The following is a 23147-nucleotide window of genomic DNA, read 5'->3' as shown; positions in this document are numbered from 1 at the left end:
CTTTCTTTTATCTCATTCTGGAGTATGAATCACGTGTATTAAACAACTTGATACTGTTCATGATACTGTTATTTTTTTATTGCATTTTCTCTGTCTTTTTAACTTTGTTCATTTTTTAATGATTCTTTTTATCTTAGTTCAATTACAATTGTTGTTGCTTATACCACCCACATGCTTGTGTACTAAATGCATCTTTATGTTTTTCATTTCCAGTATTGTAGTTTTCATTTTACAATTTATATTTCTTTGTGGAAGTGATTTATAAAATCTAGTCATTTTTGCCATATTTCCTTTAATTTCTAGAATATATTTATATTAGCTACATTAATATCATTATCTCTTAATTTCACTATTTTGATTACATTTCAATTTCTATTATTGACACATCTTTTGATATGGATCACATTTTTCAGATTTCCTGTGCATATAGTTGTTTTTGTCTTACACTGAGAAACTGTGCATAATGTATTGCAAATATACTGTGTTATAATAACTTGTCCTATAATGGATGATAGGGTACTCATCCTTGAAATTGTTTGGTTTAATTGTAAGTTTTTATAGTGCAACATTTCTAGTACTGTGTGTATCAAACTACAAACTTGTGAAGTACTTAATACCTGAATTTCTGGTCAGTATCTTCTCTGAATTGTTTATTTCTTTTCTTTATAAATCTGACAGGATCAAAGGTGTCTTTTGAATTCATGCACAATTTCATGTACCTGTTCATGTTTTGAGAGTATATATAAAGGGGAAAGGCAAATGTGAGAACTCATCCCTTATTTGATTTCTTTTTTGCCCAAAGAATGAACTCCTTTTCTTTGGCATCCAATCCTACAGATTCAAGTGCAATTTAAAGCTCTCCAGAGTATGTATTTTATATCTATTTGAGGATAAGATTTATAATACCTAAGTCCAATAGAACTGAAATCAAAACCATAAAGAAAATATATGAAGAGATGAATTATTTAAAAATCTAAGCATTGATAAAAGAAAATCCTTAGAGCAAGACACTTATATCACAAACAAGGTATGAAAATTATTCCTATATTAGTCATATTTAAATACCAGAAAGCATAGACTCGTTTAAAGAAAGGCAGAAAGATATTTAAACCTTTGTAAAGAATTAAAGAGTAGCTATAAATAAAGAAATTATAGTAATTTAATACAACAAATAAAACACAATGACAGTGAGAAATTTTTAATAAAGAAGATACTTAAATTTCTATTATAAATAATGATTATAAAAAACAAAAAGGTTTATAGCAAAGAGCTGTGTTGGAAATAAAGAGGAAATAAAATAACTATGCAGTTTTATTAAAAAGAAGGATATGAAGTTTCAAAGTTTTATTTGGGTACTCATACGATTTATATGACAAAAATATAACCAATTTTTTAAATTAATTTCACTCAGTCTACAGAAAGTTTGTAAGTTTATCCATGACTTTATTTTATTGTACATATAATTTCTATATAAAATATCCTATGAATCAGCACTTTGTTTGACCTACAGAGAACTTTTGTGTGTCAGAGTCCAAATACATACAGATACCAGGTGCATGTGATCAAAAAATTACTGTTATTTCATTTTAAGTAAGTAAATATCAAAGTAGTATTGGAGGTGACTTCTTTTTCTTTCTAAATATATTGCAACATGAGTATCAGTATTCAATTTCTAGCTTCAAATGCCTAGGAGAAAATTTCTCCTATGCAATAGTGTCTTTGTAAGCCCATTAGTGAAAGCATTTTTCAGCAGATATGATGGATTTACTGAACATCATTTATTTTTTTTCTCTTCTTCTCCTAATTATCATTAATTTTATTAAGAATTTTGAATTTTATTTTTTTGCCATTGAAAATATACATAATTTTCATTAGTAATGGGAGAAATGAAGAAAATGATGTCTTGTATCTATTAGCATAGGTTTAACAATTGCTAATTCATCATTTTACAAAAAAATCAGAAAAAAAAATGAGTACAGAATATTGGTGGTGATGTACCTAGCTTGTACGGGGCTCAAGCTAATAAGATCTAATAATTGACCATATCATGTATATTGAGATCGTCTCACAATTATTTATCCACAAAATCTCTGTTTCCATATTTCTTTATCTTGCTTTGCAAATAAAATTAACTAAAGAACAAATTATTATTATGAATTTAAAATGTATCTGTATATTTTGTGCTTTGTAGATGTTAAATATGTGCAAAATACAATAAAATGTAGTAACATAATTATAACACAAAATATAAACATAAAATTTTATCAGAATTTCATCAGGTTTGGTGGTACACACCTGTAATTCCAGTAATTTGGGAAGCTGAGGCAGGACGATCATGAGTTCAAAGCCAGCCTCTGATTTTAAAACATGCATTTTGACCATTTTGACATGCAAACTACATTCTCTGTTGATAATTCTTTCCAACCCTAAAACTTTCAATTTACTCTTTTCATACCACTTCAGTTTGAATTGGTGTGTTGTTAATCATTACTTTACCTATTGAATCATTTTATTTGTTGTTTGTTTAATGTAGTGCTTAAGGATCAAACCCAGTGCCTCACACTTGCTGCTTTGACCCAATTTTTCAGACAGCTAGTCAGATGTAGCATCCATTCTGATAGGAACTCCACTATTCTGAGTGGATAAAGGGAGAATAAGTCTGGAGACTTAAAGCCTCCAGAGTAAAGGGCCAAAAAAGCAAGGTAATGGAAACCCCAAAATCATGTTCTTAAATTCCCAACCTCTGGCTAATGCCTGAAACACCATAAAAGTACAAATGGAAAGTAGCTAATTGAGGAGACATAAAGAGCAGAATTAAAGTCTGAGTCTCTACAGACCTGTGTCTCTGAAGTTTGAGAATGACCAAGTTAACCAACTGTTTAAACTAAAAAATAATCTTCAGAATAATATAACAGAATCCAGATACTTCACAAGTAATATCTCAAATGTCCAGGATATAATGTGAATGTTATCATCATATGAAGACACAGGAAATGTGAGTCAATTGGTAATAAACAAACTAATCAATAGATATTAATCTTAAAATGAACCAAATATAAGAGCTTTAAATCCACTATTTTGGATATGTTCAGTGAAGTCAATGCTAATAAAATTTTAATGAATAAAAAACTAGAAAATATCAATAAGAAATTTAAAATATTAAAAATGTGTTTGTAACTTTGAGGATAGATCAATAGAAATTAGTCATCCTGCAGAAGAGATAAAATACAATACTGAACCAAGTTTCAGTGGCACGTGGTCCAATTTACAAAGCAGTAGCATGAAGAAATATAGAGGTAAGAAGGTAAAGAGAGTATATGGCAGAGAAATATATCTGAAGACATAAAAGCAAAGAAGTTCAAAATTTCCATCAAAGACATAAACTCACAGATAGAGGAAGCTGTGATTTTCCCCCAAAAGATATTAGAAATCCCTGCCCAGCCATTTCATAGTCAAATTGCCAAAAGCTAACTAACCAAGTTTAAATCTTCAATTTACCCATAAAAATGAGATGCATTACAATACAGGTAACATATTTGAATGATTGTGGACTTATTTTCAGAAAAAAAAGGAGGCCCAAATATCATGGATTAATATTTTCATATAGTTTTGGAAAGCAAAACAATGCAAACAAAAAATAAAAACCAACAAACTAAATTTTATTTCTCACAAAATACCTTCAAGAATTAAGTTAAATATTTTTGAAGATTATATAAATCTTACTTTGCTTCACTATATGACTACCACAAAACACATGAAGGAAGTTCTTTAGGAGGAAGGAAAGAGAGATAAAGCTACATTTTTCTGGAGGGAAAAAAAAAACAAAGATTATCATAAAAATAGAGATATATTGGTAAGTAACTAAATAATTTTCTCTAAAATACATGTAGAAAAAATTATAACATCATTTTGTTATTTTAAAATGTATATAGAGGAAGATATGACAAGTAAAATATATTGAATGGTAGCAAGTAAATGGATACATTAATTGCAGAGTTTGTATGTTATTTGAAGTTATATTATGTTGTGCTTAAATTAATTCTAAAACATTAGGTGTGTGTAAGTTACTATCAACATAGTACTTAATGTAGAGTTTTCTATTCCTCATAATGCATTCGACTATCATATATAAATAAAAATATTAATTAAGTATAGTACTAAATGTAATATCAATTGTCTGAACTAAAAATCTTGTATATGTTAGTATAAAATTTTTAAATATACAAAAATATATCAAAAAGAATGTTAGGAAAGCAGGAAGAAAAAGGGTAAAATTAAAAAAAAGGAGAAAGGGAAGAAACTGGGTCAAACAAAAAACAAATTGTAATAGATGTACTAAATTCAGCAGTATTAAAAACAAATTGTGATAGATGTACCTAAATTCAGCTATATTAAAAATCATGTTAAATGATAATGGCTTAATGATCTAATTTACAGGCAGATTTTAGAAGATGGGATAAAAAAGCAAAATCCAATTATGTTAAATCTGAAAATAGCAATTTAAAAACCAAAAAAACTAAAGTAGATGGCTGAAAAATGTATGCCTTATAAGTGATATTTTATGCATCCAAGGAATATAAAAACTTATGTTCACAAAAGGTTTATCCACAAATATCCATGGCAGCTTTATTCACAGCAGTCAAAACTAGACATAACTTCTATCTAAACCACACATAAATGGATCAACATGTTGGTATATATTTATAAAATGTAAATCTCAGCAATAAAACAACAACAACAACAAAAAATGTGATCCATGCAACAAAGTAGATGTAACTCAAAACTTATGCTAAAAGAGAAATATCAGGGGCAGGGGCTGTAGCTTAATGCCACAGTGAGACACTGTGTTCCACCCTTAGAAAAGCATAAAAATAAACAAATAAAATAAAGGCATGCTATCCATACAAAACTACAAAAAAAATTAAAAATATACCAGATACTTAATAGTACATTTTATATATTTTTTAATATTTTTAACAGATGCAAGTTTCACTCTACTGCCAAAAAGTAGACATATTTTGTCTGGAATCAGAAATGGAAAGAGAAATGAAATGTCATGGTCAAGAATAATTTTTAGAATAATTAAAATGATTTATAACTTGAATTTGTTGTTAAATTTTATGAAAATTGTTAAAAATCATTGAGTTGTATATTTTAAGTAATGAGGTAAGCTACTCCTCAACATACTTCATAATATATACACATGTGCATTTTATATTACAACTATAGATGAACATGTTAGTATGCATGTCTTTTAAAGGTGACATATCAAAATTAATTGGTTGCTTTGTAGCCAAATAAAACTAATTAATATCATTTGAGTATTGCATATATCCATAGGTAGTATGTTGAGAAGTTTTACCAATGATACATTTTTTTTTACATTGCACTCTATCCATATTATTTTCTACCATACCTTTGTAGGTAAAGGACTATAGAATTTTCTAGAGCAATAAATCAAATAACAAGGTGATAAATATAGCAATGATGAAGTTTAATAAAATTTTCTAAAGAGTCATCCAAAATTAAAGACAGAAGTCATTGTATATCCAGCTATAGATATTTCAATAGAACATAAAATATTTCACAAAGGTTTAAGAACTTGAGGACATTTTAATGCAAGTTGTTAAATTATTTTGGGAGATTCAAGTAGACCAAAGCATTAGACTTTTATAACTAAAAAATCCTGATACTGCAATTGGAATTTTTAAGCATAAGATTTTTAAGTGATATTTTACAGCAGCTATTCAATCGGAAAATACTACAATCATATAGTGATAGAAAATATTCCAGCAATTTATCAACAAATATCCTGAGCTGACAACAAGATTAAATAAATGAACATAATATAACAGGTTGAAGACAAGCCATCAGGAAAGAGAACTTGCTAACTGAAGCTGAAATTAATACCATTAAACATGATGTTGCAGAAGATTTAAGATTTAACCAAATAGCATATGAAAGCTCCCTGCTATGGATGTATCAGAAGATGGAGATTAAATGGATAGGAAAAAATTTGGTGAACAAAGAACTTGGAGTGTGTGTGAATAAAGAATATGGTGCCTATAATTTTTATATTTTTGGACTAGTGGAGAACCATTTTCTCTAAGACCTGTGGTCTTGTAGAGTTCAAAGGTAATTGATAAAAAGCAAATGTAATGAAGTTTAATGGTCCTTTTATATACTTGAATTCAGCATCCTCCATAGCAGCAATGGAGAGCTATCAACATAGGACTTTCACAAGACCTTAGAAATGCTAATATTAAAAGATTGCTTTTGGTTTCTTCTCTGGTCCACACACTTTGACCTCGCAGTAGTTAACAATTTCCAAAGTGAACACACACATTGCCACACACACATAGAGAAAATCAATCACTTGAATTTGTTTGTTGGGAAAGGGATGATTATTTTGTCTATTATTCTCAGGATAAATAATATCACTATATACTTTGTTTTTAATGTAAATAACTCATGCATTATTTGTACAACTTGTTATTTAAAATCTCTATAATTGCCAACCTTTAAGCATTGAAGTCAAACATTTCATACATTTATCCTGACAGAAATTAAATTTTAATTACTGACTACAGAAATATTATTTATTAATTTACTGAATGGAAAATTATAGAGGACACATAATATCTAAAACTCTCCTGGACATTAGGTATACAACTGAGTGCAACACAAGTTGTTCCAAGCTCAAATTGGAATGAAAGAAAGTAAAAAAAAAAAATACACTGGCATATAATGTGTGCTTCTAGCATTATCTACTTAGAGGGCACTTTCCTGAGTAAGCTTGAAGAAAGATCAGCCCCATAATTAGAAATTATTTTATCATGTTTTATTTATATTTGTGAATAACTCATTATATTTTAGAGCTGAGTTTATTGCTTTAATCGGCTGCTTGTACTCCTGAAATTTCAGCCCTCTCTTATGAACTGTTAAAGCAACAAGCTAAAAGATAAGGTAGCCATCAAGTCCTTCCTTAATCACTTACTATGATAATGTATGATAATGTAAAAAAGAGGCAAAACTGGAGAAAGTGTTGGTTCCATTTCTCCTGACTCCTCCCCTCTCCTCCTGCCATTCACCCAACACAGGTGAAGGATCCAGTGTTCAGCCCAGATACAGGGTTATGTCACTGCCAGGGAGCCCCAGGTAAAAAGGTTTGCAATTGCATGCAGCCTGAGATGGGAAAGGGGTTGAATAGCAAAAGTAAGGGGAGAAGACAAAAAGAGGGAGAAATGCAGAGTACTAGAATGGAGAAGAATGTCATCAGAGTTGCCCATATTTTTCCAATAAGGCAATATCAGCAAAGGCACCTAAGGAAGGTTTCTGCCTGAGGATTCAGACTAAGAGCCTCCAGATGCAACACATTTACATTTAGAATTCAAGTGTTTTAAAAAATGATAAAAAAATGGACCAGATCCTTGACTGCTATGCCCTTTGAAGTCTGCTTTTCAATGACTGTTCAGAAAGTCTGATGTCAGAAGCACAGCTATGAAGTCTGCCATAGGAAGCCCTTGAAATTGCCTATGGTATGTCCTGAAAATCGCACTGGTAGCATTTGAGAAGCTATTAGTATATCTTTCATTTATAGTATATTTTCTCATTAGCTATTAGTGCTGTTTTAAGAAATTTGTTGTATTTTAGTGCAATTTAAAGTTATTTTTACTACATATTATATTCATTATTTGATTAATCATTAAATCTATATTCTTATAAAATATATAACAAATAATATATCTATATAAGAAACAAATAGAAGAAACATTTTGTATAATAAAGTAAAAATGAGTGAAAAATTAGTAACATCTAAAACAGAAGATAACTTGATTCAAACTTATTAAAAGTTACTTTTTTTCATTGTGATCAAATAATTGTATTTTTCTTTAATTTGTTCTTGAGGTGTATGTCCCAAGAGTGGCTACATATTCTAGACTTGCCTTAATGGTGTCCAGAGAATGTAGTCTTGGGTATTTACAGTGAAACTTCATGGAATACTTTATTCTGGCTGATGGGTTAATGCCTAAGTATCTGATCTGTAATCGGTGTTGCTTTTACAGGAAACTTGCTTATCCTGGCATAACTCTTGTGGCTCTTTTCTAGGTCTGTCTAGGTTTTTCCTACCAAGACAGCCACTGTCCAGGAGACTTCCTGACCAGAAGTGAAGTTAGGTTTGGGTGTGACAGTTAAGTGAAACACAGAAAGGCAGCATGGTAAGACATATAAATCAACAGAAGCAGTGTCTTTTTACTTACATGACCCAGGGAGACCAGGACAGCATGGCTTGCCGGGTCAATGGGAAGCAGGAAACTGTTCAGAAAACATTCTTAATCAGCAGGTGGAGAGCAATAAAAACAAAAGAGAGGGAGGATCTTGAGAGGCTGAAATCCTTACTTATGTCTGGAACATTCATTACCCAAACAGGTTCTCAAATGGAATTCTACTTTGAATTTTTGAAGCAAGCCAGCCCAAGCTATGTGCCTGAGAGAGGGTCATCCTGGCATATCTGCATTATTTATAAGGAATATGGGGTCCATGGGGTATGTCAAGTAGTTTTTCTTCTACTGGTTTGATTCCTAGCCTCTTGAGCCACTTTGAGTTGAGTGAATGTGCATGATGAGAGATAGGGGTTTAATTTTATTTTGTTGCATATGGATTTCCAGTTTCCCCAGCACCTTGTTGAAGATGCTATCTTTTCTCCAATGCATGTCTTTGGTGTCTTTGTCTAATGTAAGATAATTGTAATTTTGTAGGTTAGTGTCTATGTCCTCTATTCTATACCTTTAGTCTACCAGTGTGTTTTGATGCCAATGACATGCTGTTTTTGTTACTATTGCTCTGTAGTATAGTTTAAGGTCTGGTTTAGTGATGCCACCTGCTTCACTCTTCCTGCTAAGGATTGCTTTTGCTATTCTTGGTTGCTTATTTTTCCAGATGAACGTCATGACTGCTTTTTCTATTTCTATGCGGAATGTCATTGGGATTTTGATTGGAATTGCCTTAAATCTGTATAGTGCTTTTGTTAGTATGGTCATTTTGATTACATTCATCTGCCTACCTAAGAGGAAGTTAGATCTTTCCATCTTCCAGGCTCTTTTTTTTATTTCTTTCTTTAGGGTTCTGTAATTTTTATTATACAGAACTTTTACCTTTTTGGTTAAGTTGATTTTCAAGTATTTTTTTTATTTTTGAGGCTATTTTCTTGTTTCCCTTTCTAAGAATTTGCCACTGATATACAGAAATGCATGCTATTTGTGAGTGTTTATTTTATATCCTGCTACTTTGTTGAATTCATTTACTAGTCCTAGAAGTTTTCTGTTGAAACTGCCATTTGGAGTTCTTCTTTTCCTGTGGGTATCCCTTTAATTTCTTTCAGCTGTTTAATTGCTCTGGCCAGTGTTTCCAGATCTATGTTAAATAGAAGTGGTAAAAGAGGGAATCATGTCTTGTTCCAGTTTTTAGAGGGAATGGCTTCAATTTTTCTCCATTTAGAATGATGTTGCCCTGGGGCTTACCATAGATAGCCTTTACAATATTGAGGTATATTCCTGTTATCCCTAAATTTTCCAGTGTTTGAACATGAAGGGGTGTTGTATTTTGTCAAATGCTTTTTCTGCATCTATTAAGATGATCATATGATTCTTATCTTTAAATCTATTGATGTGATGAATTACATTTATTGATTTTCATATGTTGAAACAGCCTTGCATCTTGGGATGAATCCCATTTAATCATGGTGCATGATCCTATTTCTTTATAATAATATTTATTTTTTTATATATATGACAGAAGAATGCATTAAAATTCTTATTACACATATAGAGCACAATTTTTTATATCTCTGGTTGTATACAAAGTATATTCACACCACATGATCATGGTGCATGATATTTTTGATGTTTTTCATTCGATTTACCAGAACTTTATTGAGAATTTTTTTGCAACTATTTATTAGAGATAATGGTCTGAAGTTTTCATTTTTGATGTGTCTTTGTCTGGTTTTGGAATCAGGGTGATATTGGCCTCTTAGAATGAGTTTGGAAGTGCCGCCTCTTTTTTATTTCCTGAAATAAATTAAAGAGTATTAGTATTAGTTCTTCTTTAAAGTTCTTGTAGAGCTCAGCTTTGTATCCATCTGGTCCTGGACTTTTCTTGGTTGGTAGACTTCATATTATTTCCTTTTCCATCATATATGTTAGTAATTTGAGTTTTCTGTCTCCTTCTATTCATTAACATGTCTCAGGTTCTGTCAATATTATTTACTTTTTAAAAAACAAATTTTTGTTCTGTCAATTTATTCAGTTGTTTCTTTTATTTCAGTTTCACTGATTTTAGCTCTGATTTTTATCATTTCCTGACTTCTACTGTTTTTGGTGTTCATTTGTTTTTCTTTTTCTAGGACTTTGACATGTAAGGTTAAGGCATTTATTTGTGCACTTTTTCTTCCTTTAAGGAATAAATTCCATACAATAAACTTTCCTCTTAGAACGGCTTTCACAATGTCCCAGAGATTTTGATATGTTGTATCTCTGTTCTCATTCACCTCTAAATTTTTTTAATCTCCTCTTTGATGTTGTCTGCAACCCATTGTTTATTCAGTAGCATATTGTTTATTCTCCAAGTGTTGGTGTAGCTTTTATTTCTTATTTTTTCATTGATTTATAATTTCATTCCATTGTGGTCTGATAGAATGCTGGATAGTATCTCCATTTTTTTATATTTGCTAAAAGTTGATTTGTGGTATAATATATGAATCCTTAGAGAAGGATCCATGTTCTGCTGAGAAGAAAGTGTATTTGCTTGTTAAACTATGAAATATTCTATATATGTCAGTTAAGGCTAAGTTATTGATTGTAATGTTGAGTTCTATAGTTTCTTTGTTCAGCTTTTGTTTGGAAGATCTATATAATAATGAGAGAGGTGTTTAAAGTCACCCAAAATTATTGTGTTGTGGTCTATTTGACTCTTGAACTTGAGGAGAGTTTGTTTCATGAATGTACACACTCCATTGTTTGGGGCATATATATTTATAATTATTATAACTGTATAATTGTAGGTGTATGGTTCCCTTGAGCAGAATGTAATGTCCTTCTTTATCCTTTTTGGTTGACTTTAGCTTGAAGACTACTTCATTTGATATGAGGATGGAAACCCCTGTTTGCTTGTGCAGTCTATGTGACTGGTATGATTTTTCCCCAAAACTGTACCTTCAGTCTATGGATGTTTTTTCCTATGAGATGAGTCTCTTAGAGGCAGCATATTTTTTTTAATCCAACCTGCCAGTCTATGTCTTTTGATTGGTGAGTTTGGGCTATTAACATTCAGGGTTATTATTGAGACATGATTTGTATTCCCAGCCATTTTTATTTGTTTTGGTATTTAATGTGACCTGGTTTCTCCTCTGATTACATTTTCCTTTAGCATAATGACTCCCTCTACTGATTTTCATATATTTTTAAAATATTTCCTCTTGTGGAATATTTTGCTCAGGATGTTCTGTAGTACAGGCTTTCTAGTTGTAAATTCTTTTATTTTTTTATCATGGAAGATTTTTATTTCATCATCAACTCTAAAGCTTCATTTTGCTAGATATAAGATTCTTGGTTGGAATCTATTTTCTTTCAGAGCTTTGATATATGTTTTTCCATGATCTCCTGGTTTTGAGGGTTTGGGTTGAAAAATCTGCCAATACAAATTGGTCTCCCCCTGTATGTGATCTGATTCCTCTCTCTTATGGCTCTTAAGATTCTATATTTATTCTGTAAACTAGGAATTTTCATTGTAATGTGTCTTGGTGTAGATCTGTTGTAATTTTGTATATTTGGTGTCCTGTAAGCCTCTGGTATTTGGTTTTCCAATTATTCTTCATGCTTGGAAAATTTTCTGATATTATCTCATTGAAGAGATTGTGCATTCCTTTGGGTTGAAACTCTGTGTCTTCCTCTATCCCATAAAACTTAGATTTGGTCTTTTGATCCTGCCCCATAATTTTTGGATGTTCTGTTCATGGTTTCTTACTATCTTCACTGTGTGATCAATGTTATTTTCCAGATTGTATACTTTGTCTTCATTATGGACATTCTTTCTTCCAAGTGATCTAGGCTGTTGGTTATGCTTTTTATTGAGTTTTTTATTATTATTATTTGGTTTATTGTATCCTTCATTTCAATGATTTCTGACTATTTTTTTTTCAGAGTCTTTATCTCTTTCTTGAAATATTCTTTACTACCTATGTTAGTTCTCTGATCTCTTTGTTGGAATGATCAAATTTTGCCTGTGTTTTCTCATTTAGGTAATTATTTAATTTATACATCATTTTAGTTATGAACCTTTTGAACTCCTTCTCTGACATTTCATCATCTTTGTTGTCCATGAGATCTGTTATTATAGTACCCTGGTTTGTTTGGAACACTTTCCTCCCTTGTTTTTTCATGATGTCTATGTGTCTTCCTTTCTTGCAGTGTGGATCTGAGATATTACAGTCTTTTACCCTATATTTGTGTAGTACCCATGCAAATTATCTGTACCTTACCTTGATGTTGGGCTTCTAGACCCTGCAGGTCTCATTCAATGTATGCTACTGATCTAAAGTTGGTACCAGAAATAGGCAAGGTCACTCAAGATAGTAGTCAAGGTGCCCCAAGATGGATGCAATGTCTTACAGGGATGGGGCTGAAAGAGTGAACCTCACACTATCTTTGGAATGCCTGTTCTGAGATGCAGCTGCTTGTAGGCTCTCTCTCTTGTCAAAAAGTTAGGGGCTATTGTATAGGGAAGGCTGTGGCAATGACTGCAATGTCCCAAGATGGAAGTGTGTTAGGCTTAAGCTCCCAGGTGGAGGAGGAGATGAACTAGGACCTAAGCTGGACCTAGGTCCCAGCACAAGTTGGTGTGGGCAGATCTGGGCTGGGCCTGGGCTCCCATGGTAATCTGCTGTTTGGAAAGGGTGATCCCTTGCCAGAGGCTGGGCTCTAGGGGTGACTGCTGCTAGAGGGATGACCTGGGACTTCTCTGAGCCTGGGTCTCCAGCAGTCTGCTGTGGGAAGATTTGGTCTGGGTCTGGCCTCCAGTGATAGTCTGCTTGTTGGAGGAGGTGGTCCTGTGCAGGAGGTTGGGCTCTGGCAGGTGTCTGCCCTGCAGGTGAAGCAGGTAAACCTGCTCCTACTGTGAGCCTGGGTCTTATGCAGTCTGGTGTGGGCATATCTGGGCTGCTAGGCTTGTTCCTCAATTTTACCTGAAGACTATGTTATGAATATTAAATTATAAATTGACCATATATTATTTGTTATGAACTAAATATACTTTTAACATATGTAGATGCATGTAAATAGTGTCAATTAATAGAGAACTATTTTCTTCTGTTCACTCTCTAAATCTCTCAATGAAGCCAGTAATTACAAATTCCTCATGTTTACATTTCAGTAAAATAGAGCTTTTAATCAAATACTTAATCTAAAATTCTCACTGTTTGAAATAGAAATTTAAGTTTGGAAACTTGAAAGAGTGATTGAAATATAGCCTGTGTATACTATTTTTGTTTTAAATTTCCACATGTGCACAAGTATCATAATTTGGCCTTAGCCCAGAAGTGACACCACAGATACATATTTTCTGTAATAATTATAACAATATCTGTTATAATAAACTTGAGAAACATAATATCATGTTTGAAGACATCACATAATTACCACAGACATATGTTGACTATGTAATTGTTGAACTAATTGATGCAAGTTTATTATATCTTGTTGTTACCAATAGAACAGTATTTCATTATATATAAAAATTATTTTCTTAAAAGAAATGTTCACAATAAATTGAATAAATTCATTATTTATGCAGCTATTGATCATGGTTATAGCTTTAGAACATTTGGAGTCACCGCCACACAACTACCCTTAGAGTTGTTAAAGTCAGCCTTTTTTTAATTTTGTGATGCTGTCTTTCATGGTAATTTTTCATTTATCTCTGATAATATTATATCATTAAAGGCATTTCCTTATACCTTACCACTTATAATATTGCTTGAAAATGAAAAAGTGAAAGTAGGAAAAATGGATTGCCATTATTCCCTGTAATATAACCTAGGTTCCAAAATAATGACAAATTCTACATTGTCTGATCCTGTTGCTCCAGCTTAATTCTAATTACCAAATTTGTGAACTGGAGAAGACATCTTACATGTCACTCCCAATTTCCTAGATTGTGTTTCACTTTAGTAATTTAGACTCAAACGTATTTCTGTCATGTCAGCTCTTTGATGCCTTCATAAAATATACCCTTGTACTACCAAAAAAAATCCCTTTTACTTCCTTTACTTTTTCTTCAACAGAAAACAGCAATAGTTTAAGAATAACTAGGCATTTATATCTTATATCGAGCAATAGTGTTTTAATTGTTTAAATAAACTGCCTAAACTCACAATATAAAATATGTAGTACAATACAATTTATATTATAGATATATAATATCATTCTACTGACTAAAACTTTAAAAGTATATAAAATTGTTACAATGTGTCAAGAAATTTAAACATGTAATGAATCTATGCTGAAATACTGACTTGAATTTTTTGGAACAATATACTTATTAAAATATAAATGTAAGCCTGCTGTGGTGGCTCACACCTGTAATCCCAGCAGCTGGGAAGCTGAGGCAGGAGGATCACAAGTTCAAAGCTAGCCTAGCAAATTATTGAGGCCCTAAGCATCTCAGTGAGACCCTGTTTCAAAACAAAACATAAAAAAAGGCTGGGCATGTGTCTCAGTGATTGAGTGCCCCTGAGTTCAATCCCTGGTGATATGTATGTATGTATGTATGTATGTGTATACACACACACACACACACACACACACACACACACACACACATGCCTGAAGACATAGGTAAAATCTAAATGCCAAATTATTTTCAAAAGACATTATTTTGTTTTAAATTTGACCACATGAAAATTCATGTTGAAACTGAATCCTTCATGCAAGGTGTTTAAGGGCAAGACCTTTACAAAGTGATTAGGCCACCAGGGCTCCATCTTTCTCAATGGAACTAATTCCTTACAAAAGCATTAATGGTAACTGATTAGCCCTTTTGCCTTTCTGTCTCCTGCCACGTGAGGTTTCAACAACAACGCACCATCTTGGAGATAGTCAACATCCCTCAGAAGATGGTGAATTTGAGATCACCATGACCATGAATGCCCCAGCTTCCTGATCTGAGGAAAACTTCATTGCTTTGTAAATTACCCAGTGTCAAGTATTTTATCATAGCAGCACAAATGAATTGAGATATAGCATTGTTTTAACAGATTTTGCTTCCAACAATGATGAGAGAGCTTTTTTAAAACAATTTGCAGAGAAAAATGAGAAAAATAATATCATGTTTGAAGACATCACAGAATTACCACAGACATTCTCATGAATTTAAATCACTGATGTGAGGAGAAGCCTAAGTTTTTGAGTGTGACTAGAACACTCTTATTCACAATTTTCAGTGATTAGAAATAAGCTAGTGAGTAGCAGTATAAAAATACTGACCAGAGCTTTTCTCAATCACAATATTGAATACATATTCAAGTTCAGGCCTGATAAGAATTAGAAGATCTATTAAATATCTAAAGCCATCAATGAAGCCTCAAGCCTAAGAGGAATTCTATATGCTAGAATTAAGGTAAATCAAAAGTAGAATTTTATAAATCAGCAAACATAAAGATCTAAGCTCAACTCTCAATCACAAGCCTTAGTTGCGTTAAAGTTTCACCTCCTCTCATAATCACTTGCTGAAAGAAAAATAAATTCTCTTGATACAAAAATTAGGTCATTGGGAGTCTCAGATATAATTTATCTTACACAAATCTTTATATCCAATACAACTAGTAGTGTATTAAAAATAGCTAGGAATGGAATTAAGCAAAACCAAAATAACTTTCCAAAATCAAGACAAGAAAAAATAATATAGATAGATACAGGAAAGATCTCTTCAATGGGCTTACCAGAGAGATACAGAGTTTCTAACATATGTGAATAATATAATAGTAGAGAATTTTGGTAGGGAACAGCAAACTCTGAAAAAAATCATGTGACTTATAGAAAGAAAAATATAAAAATTAATAAATAACAGGTTCTGGATTTAATAGGAAATTAGAACGAAATATATAATGAGAAAAAATACATATATAAGCACCAAAGTAAAAAAGATAAAGAATACTGAAAATATTTTAAGATACAACGAATATGGGGGAAATATTGAAACACTCAGGTGAGTAGGATAATAAAGTAGAAAAGTCTTTGAAGAAATAATAGTCATGTGATTTTCAAAACTGGGAAAAGAATCAAACCAGAAATCCAGTAAGTATTAGGAAGAAATTCTAATACCACACCAACAAACATTATAAAGACACTGCTGAATCTGAAGGTAAAGAAACTATCTTAAGAACAATCAGTAAAAATGAGGTGTATTTTCTAGAAAGAAGCAACGATAAACTTTAATGCTGCCACAGAAAAACTAAAACAATAACAAAAATAATACCTATAAGTAGGAAAAGACAAAATGGTATTTTTGAGTGCTAAAAAAAAACAACTGACCATTGTCCATGAATTGAAATTTGAAATTCAAAAATATAAAAAGTTTGAATGTTGTTTACTCTTGTCTGCTTAACAGTAATAAGAGAATGATGGTATATTTTTGATAAAGATAATATTTTGTCTTTTGGATTTAAATGCTGTATAATTTCTGTAGGAAAAAAATACACTAATTTAAAAGTCCTTGTTTACCTCCCCAAATGATATAAATACAAGAATTTTCCATTTATAAGTGATAGCTACCAAATGAAGATTGCTTAAGAAAAATTAAAGTGGATTGTTAAGGGAAAATAAAAAATATTCTAGATGAAAGCACATAGATAAAAGGAGAATCCACTTCAGCAAACCAGGAATAGACAACAGTATTTTATATTTGAAAATATTCTGTGAAAATATTAATCTAAATGGAAAAATATTAAAATATTTACTGGAGTTTGAAAATGAGACCAAAACACTCAGTGCTATTATGACAAAATTATATTGGAGTTCTAATCACTTTAATAATACAATCAATAAAAATAACTATAAATTGGGCACAGGGGCACGTGTCTGTAATACTAGTGGCTCAGGAGGCTGAGAGAGAAGGATGGAGAGTTAAAAGCTAGTATCAGCAAAAACAAGGCCCTAAGAAACTTATTGAGACACTGTCTCTAAATAAAATACAAAATAGGGCTGGGGATGTGGCTCAGTGGTTTAATACCCCTGTGTTCAATCCTTGGTACTTCCTCTCAAAAAAAAAAAATCTCTATGGAATACTATTCAGCCTTTAAAAATGAAATAAAATTCTGTCATTTGTGACAAATTTGAGGGAATTTGAGATCATTATGTTAAGTGAAATTACCCAGGCACAGAAGGACAAGTACTGACACATGCATGATGAGACTATATGTGCAGTTTAAATTGCTGATATTATAAAAGTTGAAAGTAGAATGGAAGTCCCTAGAGACTGCTGAGAGTAGGAGAGAAGAAGGACTGATAATAAGTTGAAGCTAGGTAGAAATAAGTAGGTCTGTTGTGTTAATGTGCAATAAGCAGAGTGAATATAGATAAAAAAATATCTATTGCATATCTCAAAAATGCAAAAGAAAGTAATTTGGTTGTCTTTAGTATAAAAAAATTGCTTTCCATAGAAACAGGCATGTTCAACTTGATTTAATATTGAAATATATCTTTATATAATAAAATATTACATGGTACCTCATTAAGATGTAAAATTTTTGTTTTCATGTGTTTGGACATCTATTATTTTCTTTTTTATTTCTCAGAGATTTTACTTTACCATTAGGCCCTTCCACTGACCTCTCCTGTCAATCACCGCCCTACCATGTACTCAATACAACAGCCACAAAGACAATCTGAAAAAAACATGATATTTTAGGATGCTTACATGACAGCAGCATCTTATTTTACACCTAAAATAATGACTTTTTGGAAAGTTTTTAAATTATATATGAAGACATTTATTGTAAGATCTTTATATTCACTTATTAATTAGGAACTTACCCAAATGCTTGATTAGCTTTGACTGTTTATTCATATTCAATTTAATACAGAAAAACTAAAAATCAGTACTTGCATATGTTTTATCTTGGGACAGTCAGATCCCTCAGACATAAATCCTCAGATAATGCACCTTGGATGGTAATGTCCTTAGTATTTATCAGACATTATCCAAAACTGTCCTACAACTACTGCTCCAATTACCTGATAACTTTTACACTGATACATCTTGAAAGTGTTATCTAATTTTGTTGTTTTCAATACTCTTCCTCCTACTCTCTACCGATACAGGCATGCAGAAACACTCCACCACGGAAGAGCTATTTCTAAAATAACAAATGACTTACACGCTAGTGAGTTTTATTTAACTTTCAAAGAGGAGGCAATTTCCTTTTTTATGTACACCATGATTATAGAAAAAAAAATTGGAATGAATCCACACAAGTTAATGCAGTAACCCACCACACAAACACATAAATAAAGATATAAATATAGATGTGTGTGTATGTATAAATATGTATATGTGTATATGGAATTTCTATACATAAACATAATATAAACACTGAAAATAAATATTGTATGAAACTGTATTCAAAAGTACAAGACTTTAGCAAATGAAATTGGGAAACATAAATAGGACACAATTAATAAATACATTTGAATTCAGCATTACAAGAATAATTTAATATGCATAACTATAGTAATGTAAATTGGCATATAAACCTGCTAAATAAGAAAACCATGCATTAGCAAATTGCAGGAAATCATTTCTTACCTTAAAGTCTTATGCTAAATAGCAAGCAATCTAAAATGTTAATGTTAATCCTAGAATAAAACAAGATTATTTAAAGTTAGTCTGTAACATTTTACTGTCATTTCCAGGAAGTTTATTAACCTAAGAAAAAAATATATGAAAAAGTATCATAAGGAAAATATTAAACATTTTTTATTTGTGATGTGCTCTTATATAACTGATAACATTAAAAGAAAAAAATTGACTAACAATTTGAGTTAATCAATTTGTGAAAGGAAACACTGCCTTTCACAAGATCCAAAATAAATGCTAAAATTCATTTCCACATCCACACGTTACAGAAAATTCCGGGTTTCTCTAATTTATTATCTTTTATCATCTTCTTAGGTAAAATAATTTTATTGTTGCAGCTTTCCGCTCTGTTTTAAAGAGATAATTTAAGTCCTATTTGTAGCTAGTTGTAGCCAAATGGCAAACTACTGACTAATGAGCTGTGAACAGATTAGTGGGTGATTACAGGAAAACTCCTTAAATAGAGGACATATGCTTTTGCTGTCTTTTATGCCCACTGCCTGCACTGCAAAGGCAAGGACCAGTGTCTGCAGAAACCATGTTTTCTTTTATGTATCCTTGGAAATTAGAGTCGCAGATAGTCGAAAAGTGAACCAGAAAAATTCAGGTAGGGTTTCTGTTGAATTGTTAGAAATGTCAGTCAGGAACTATCAACCCGTGAAATTCTTTGCAGGCTAAAAACATGAAAGAGTTTAATTCTGTAAGCCACTAATTTTCTCAATCTTGGTATTGCACATCTGAAATTATAAAAATAAAAAGTCAGTGCCATATAAGTATAAACATTTCACAATAAAAATTTACATAATGATAAAATGAGGGCAGAGGATAGAATTCAGGTAATTTGTTTATACAACTAAATACAACTTTTATGATTGCTTTTCCATCATTACAGGTCATTTTTTTTTCTGGTTATCTGTACTGTACATTTGTTAAACTTATTGAGGGACTAAAATTTTCTGATATTCATAGTTATTGTCATCCAAAATTTGATATCTTAGTGGTCTATCCTTTATACTATCTTGTGGGAAAACCTAGACTATGTATGCATTTCATTATGGTTTTAATGAAAATGGAAAGGCTTAATGGATTATACCGCCTTAATAATCTTTAATACAATACCTGTTTAATAAGAGCAGAATTAGCATCCACTAAAGGATATGACATAAAACCACTCATCTTGGAAAGCAAAGTCCTCCAGACCTCCAATTCCTTATGAATGCTGAGCAGGAAGCGGGTAATTGACAACTCAAAGAATATGAATTATTCTACATAAATTAAATGGGATTAGTGCTAAGAAGGAAAAGACAAGGTAAACAGTGTGAAACTGTAAAGAGTAACCTAGAAACATCCTTCCCACACAGGTGACCCAATCAATCTTCACCTAAATCAGTTAATAGGTGATTTTTTTTCTCTATAATTTTTTAACATCTAAACATATGTACAGAAAAAGAGTATTCTAGCCCTCACAGATGTCCTTTTTGGAAAATATTTTTCTATGCTACAAGTTGATAAGAAATTTAATTTAACAAAATTAAATTTGTATACACTGTATTTACTAAATGTTATATAAACATTAACATTAAATTCAAACAAGAGAGTGCAATCAATTTTAGAAAATTTAATTAAAAATTTTAATCAACTAGCTGGAAACACCTTTTTGAATTGCAATTACTATAAGAATGCTATTTTAAAACAAGTTATCTCTAAAGTGAAATTAGATTTAGTTATCTGTGAAATGTGTTTATATATTTTCTTCTCTACAATACAAATAATTTAATCTTTGTATTCTTTTATCAAAAATTGAGAATTATTGATAAACTATCTTTTATTACTTGAGATGGACACATACCTTTATTTTATTTATTTACTTTTATGTGGTGCTGATGGTCAAACCAAGTACCTTACACATGCTAAGCAAGTGCTCTAGCACTGAGCCACAATCTCAGCCCCGATAAAATAACTTTCTCAAATAACTTTTTTTTCAAATAAAAAGTAACTTTTTCAAATAACTTTTTCAAACAAATCAACATTAATGTTACACAGAATTGTCAATAAAATTACATATGATTGTTAAAGAAATAGTATGACTATTTTGCAATACCTCCCATTGCAGTAAAAATACACAAGAAAACTTTTTTTTATTAATTTTCATATTTTTATATGAGAGTAGAATGCATACAATTCTCTTTATACATAACAGAGAACAATTTTTCATATCTCTGGTTGTATACAAACTATAGTCAAACCAGTTTTGTGTCTTCACACATATACTTTGCATTATAATGTCCATCACATTCCACTATCATTTCTAACCCCATATGCTCTCACTGCCCTCCTGCCCCTTTGCCCTATCTAGAGTTCATCTATTCCTCCCACAGTCCCCTCCCTACCGCACTATGAATCAGCCTGCTTATAACAGAGAAAATATTTGGCATTTAGTGTTTTGGGATTTGCTAACTTCACTTAGCATAATCTTCTCTAACTCCATCTATTTACCTGCAAATGCCATGATTTTCTTCTCTTTTATTGCTGAGTAATATTCCATTGTGTATATATGCCACATTTTTTTAAAATCCATTCATCTACTGAAGGGCATCTAGTTTGGTACCACAGTTTAGCTATTGTGAATTGTGCTGCTATAAGAATTGATGTGGCTGTGTCCCTGTAGTATGCTGTTTTTAAGTCCTTTGGATATAGACCAAGGAGTGGAATAGCTGGGTCAAATGGTGGTTCCATTCCCAATTATCCAAGAAATCTCCATACTGCTTTTCATGTTGGCTGCACCAATTTGCAGTCCCACCAAGAAAAGATGAGTGTACCTTTTTCCCACAGCCTCACTAACAGTTATTGTTATTTGTCTTTATAAGAGCTGCCATTCTGACTGAAGTGAGATAAAATCTTAGAGTGTGATTTGCATTTCTCTAATTGCTAGTGATGATGAACATTTTTTCATACATTTGTTGATTAATTGTATATCATATTTTGAGAAGTGTTTGTTCATGTCCTTAGCCCATTTATTAATTGGGTTATTTGTTTTTTGGTGCTTAGCTTTTTGAGGTTTTATACACCCTAGAGATTTGTGTTCTATCTGATGTGTGAAGGGTAAAGATTTGCTCCCAAGGTATAGGGTCTCTATTCACCTCACACATTGTTTCTTTTATTGAGAAGAAACTTTTTAGTTTGAGACCATCCCATTTATTAATTCTTGATTTTATTTTATGTGCCAAAGGAGTCTTATTAAGGAAGTTGGGACCTAATCCCACATGATAGAGATTAGGGCCTACTTTTTTTATTAGGTGCAGGGTCTCCCAAAAGCTGAACAAAGAAATTATGGAACTCAATAATACAATCAATAACTTAGACTTAACTGACATATGTAGAATATTTCATCCTTCAAAGAGAGAATACATTTTCTTCTCAACAACACATGGATCCTTCTCTAAAGTAGACCATATATTTTGCCACAAATCAACTCTTAGCAAATATAAAAAAATAGAGATACTACCCTGCATGCTATCAGGTCGTAATGGAATTAAATTAGATATCAGGGGCTGGGGATGTGGCTCAATCGGTAGCACGCTTGCCTGGCATGCGTGTGGCCCGGATTCAATCCTCAGCACCACATACAAACAAAGATGTTGTGTCTGCTGTAAACTAAAAAATAAATAATAAAATTCTCTCTCTCTCTCTCTCTCTCTCTCTCTCTCTCTCTCTTTAAAAAAATAGATATCAATTATAAAATAAGAAATAAAAGGTACTCCAACAACTGGAAACTAAATAATATGCTACTAAATAAATAATGGGTTTCAGAGGACATCAAGGATGAGATTTAATAAAATTTAGAGGTGAATGAGAACAGAGATACAACATATCAAAATATCTGGGACACTATGAAAGTGGTTCCAAGAGGAAAGTTCATTGCATGGAGTTCATTCCTTAGAAGAAGAAAAAGTCAACAAGTAAATGACTTAATCTTACATGTCAAAGCCCTGGAAAAAGAAGAACAAATCAACACCAAAAGCAGTAGAATACAGGAAATAATTAAAATCACAAGAAATCTTAATCATACACAATCTATTTTTATATTTTTTAATTCATATATGATAGCAGAATCCATTACAATTCTTATTATAATATAGAGCACAATTTTTCATATCTCTTGTTGTATACAAAGTATATACACACCAATTCATGTTTTTATACATGTATTTTAGATAATAACATCCATCACATTCCAC

Source organism: Callospermophilus lateralis, chromosome 11 (genome assembly GCF_048772815.1).
Source record: "Callospermophilus lateralis isolate mCalLat2 chromosome 11, mCalLat2.hap1, whole genome shotgun sequence".
NCBI lineage: Eukaryota > Metazoa > Chordata > Mammalia > Rodentia > Sciuridae > Callospermophilus > Callospermophilus lateralis.
The sequence above is the reverse complement of the archived record's forward strand: the minus strand, read 5'-3'. Positions refer to the sequence as shown.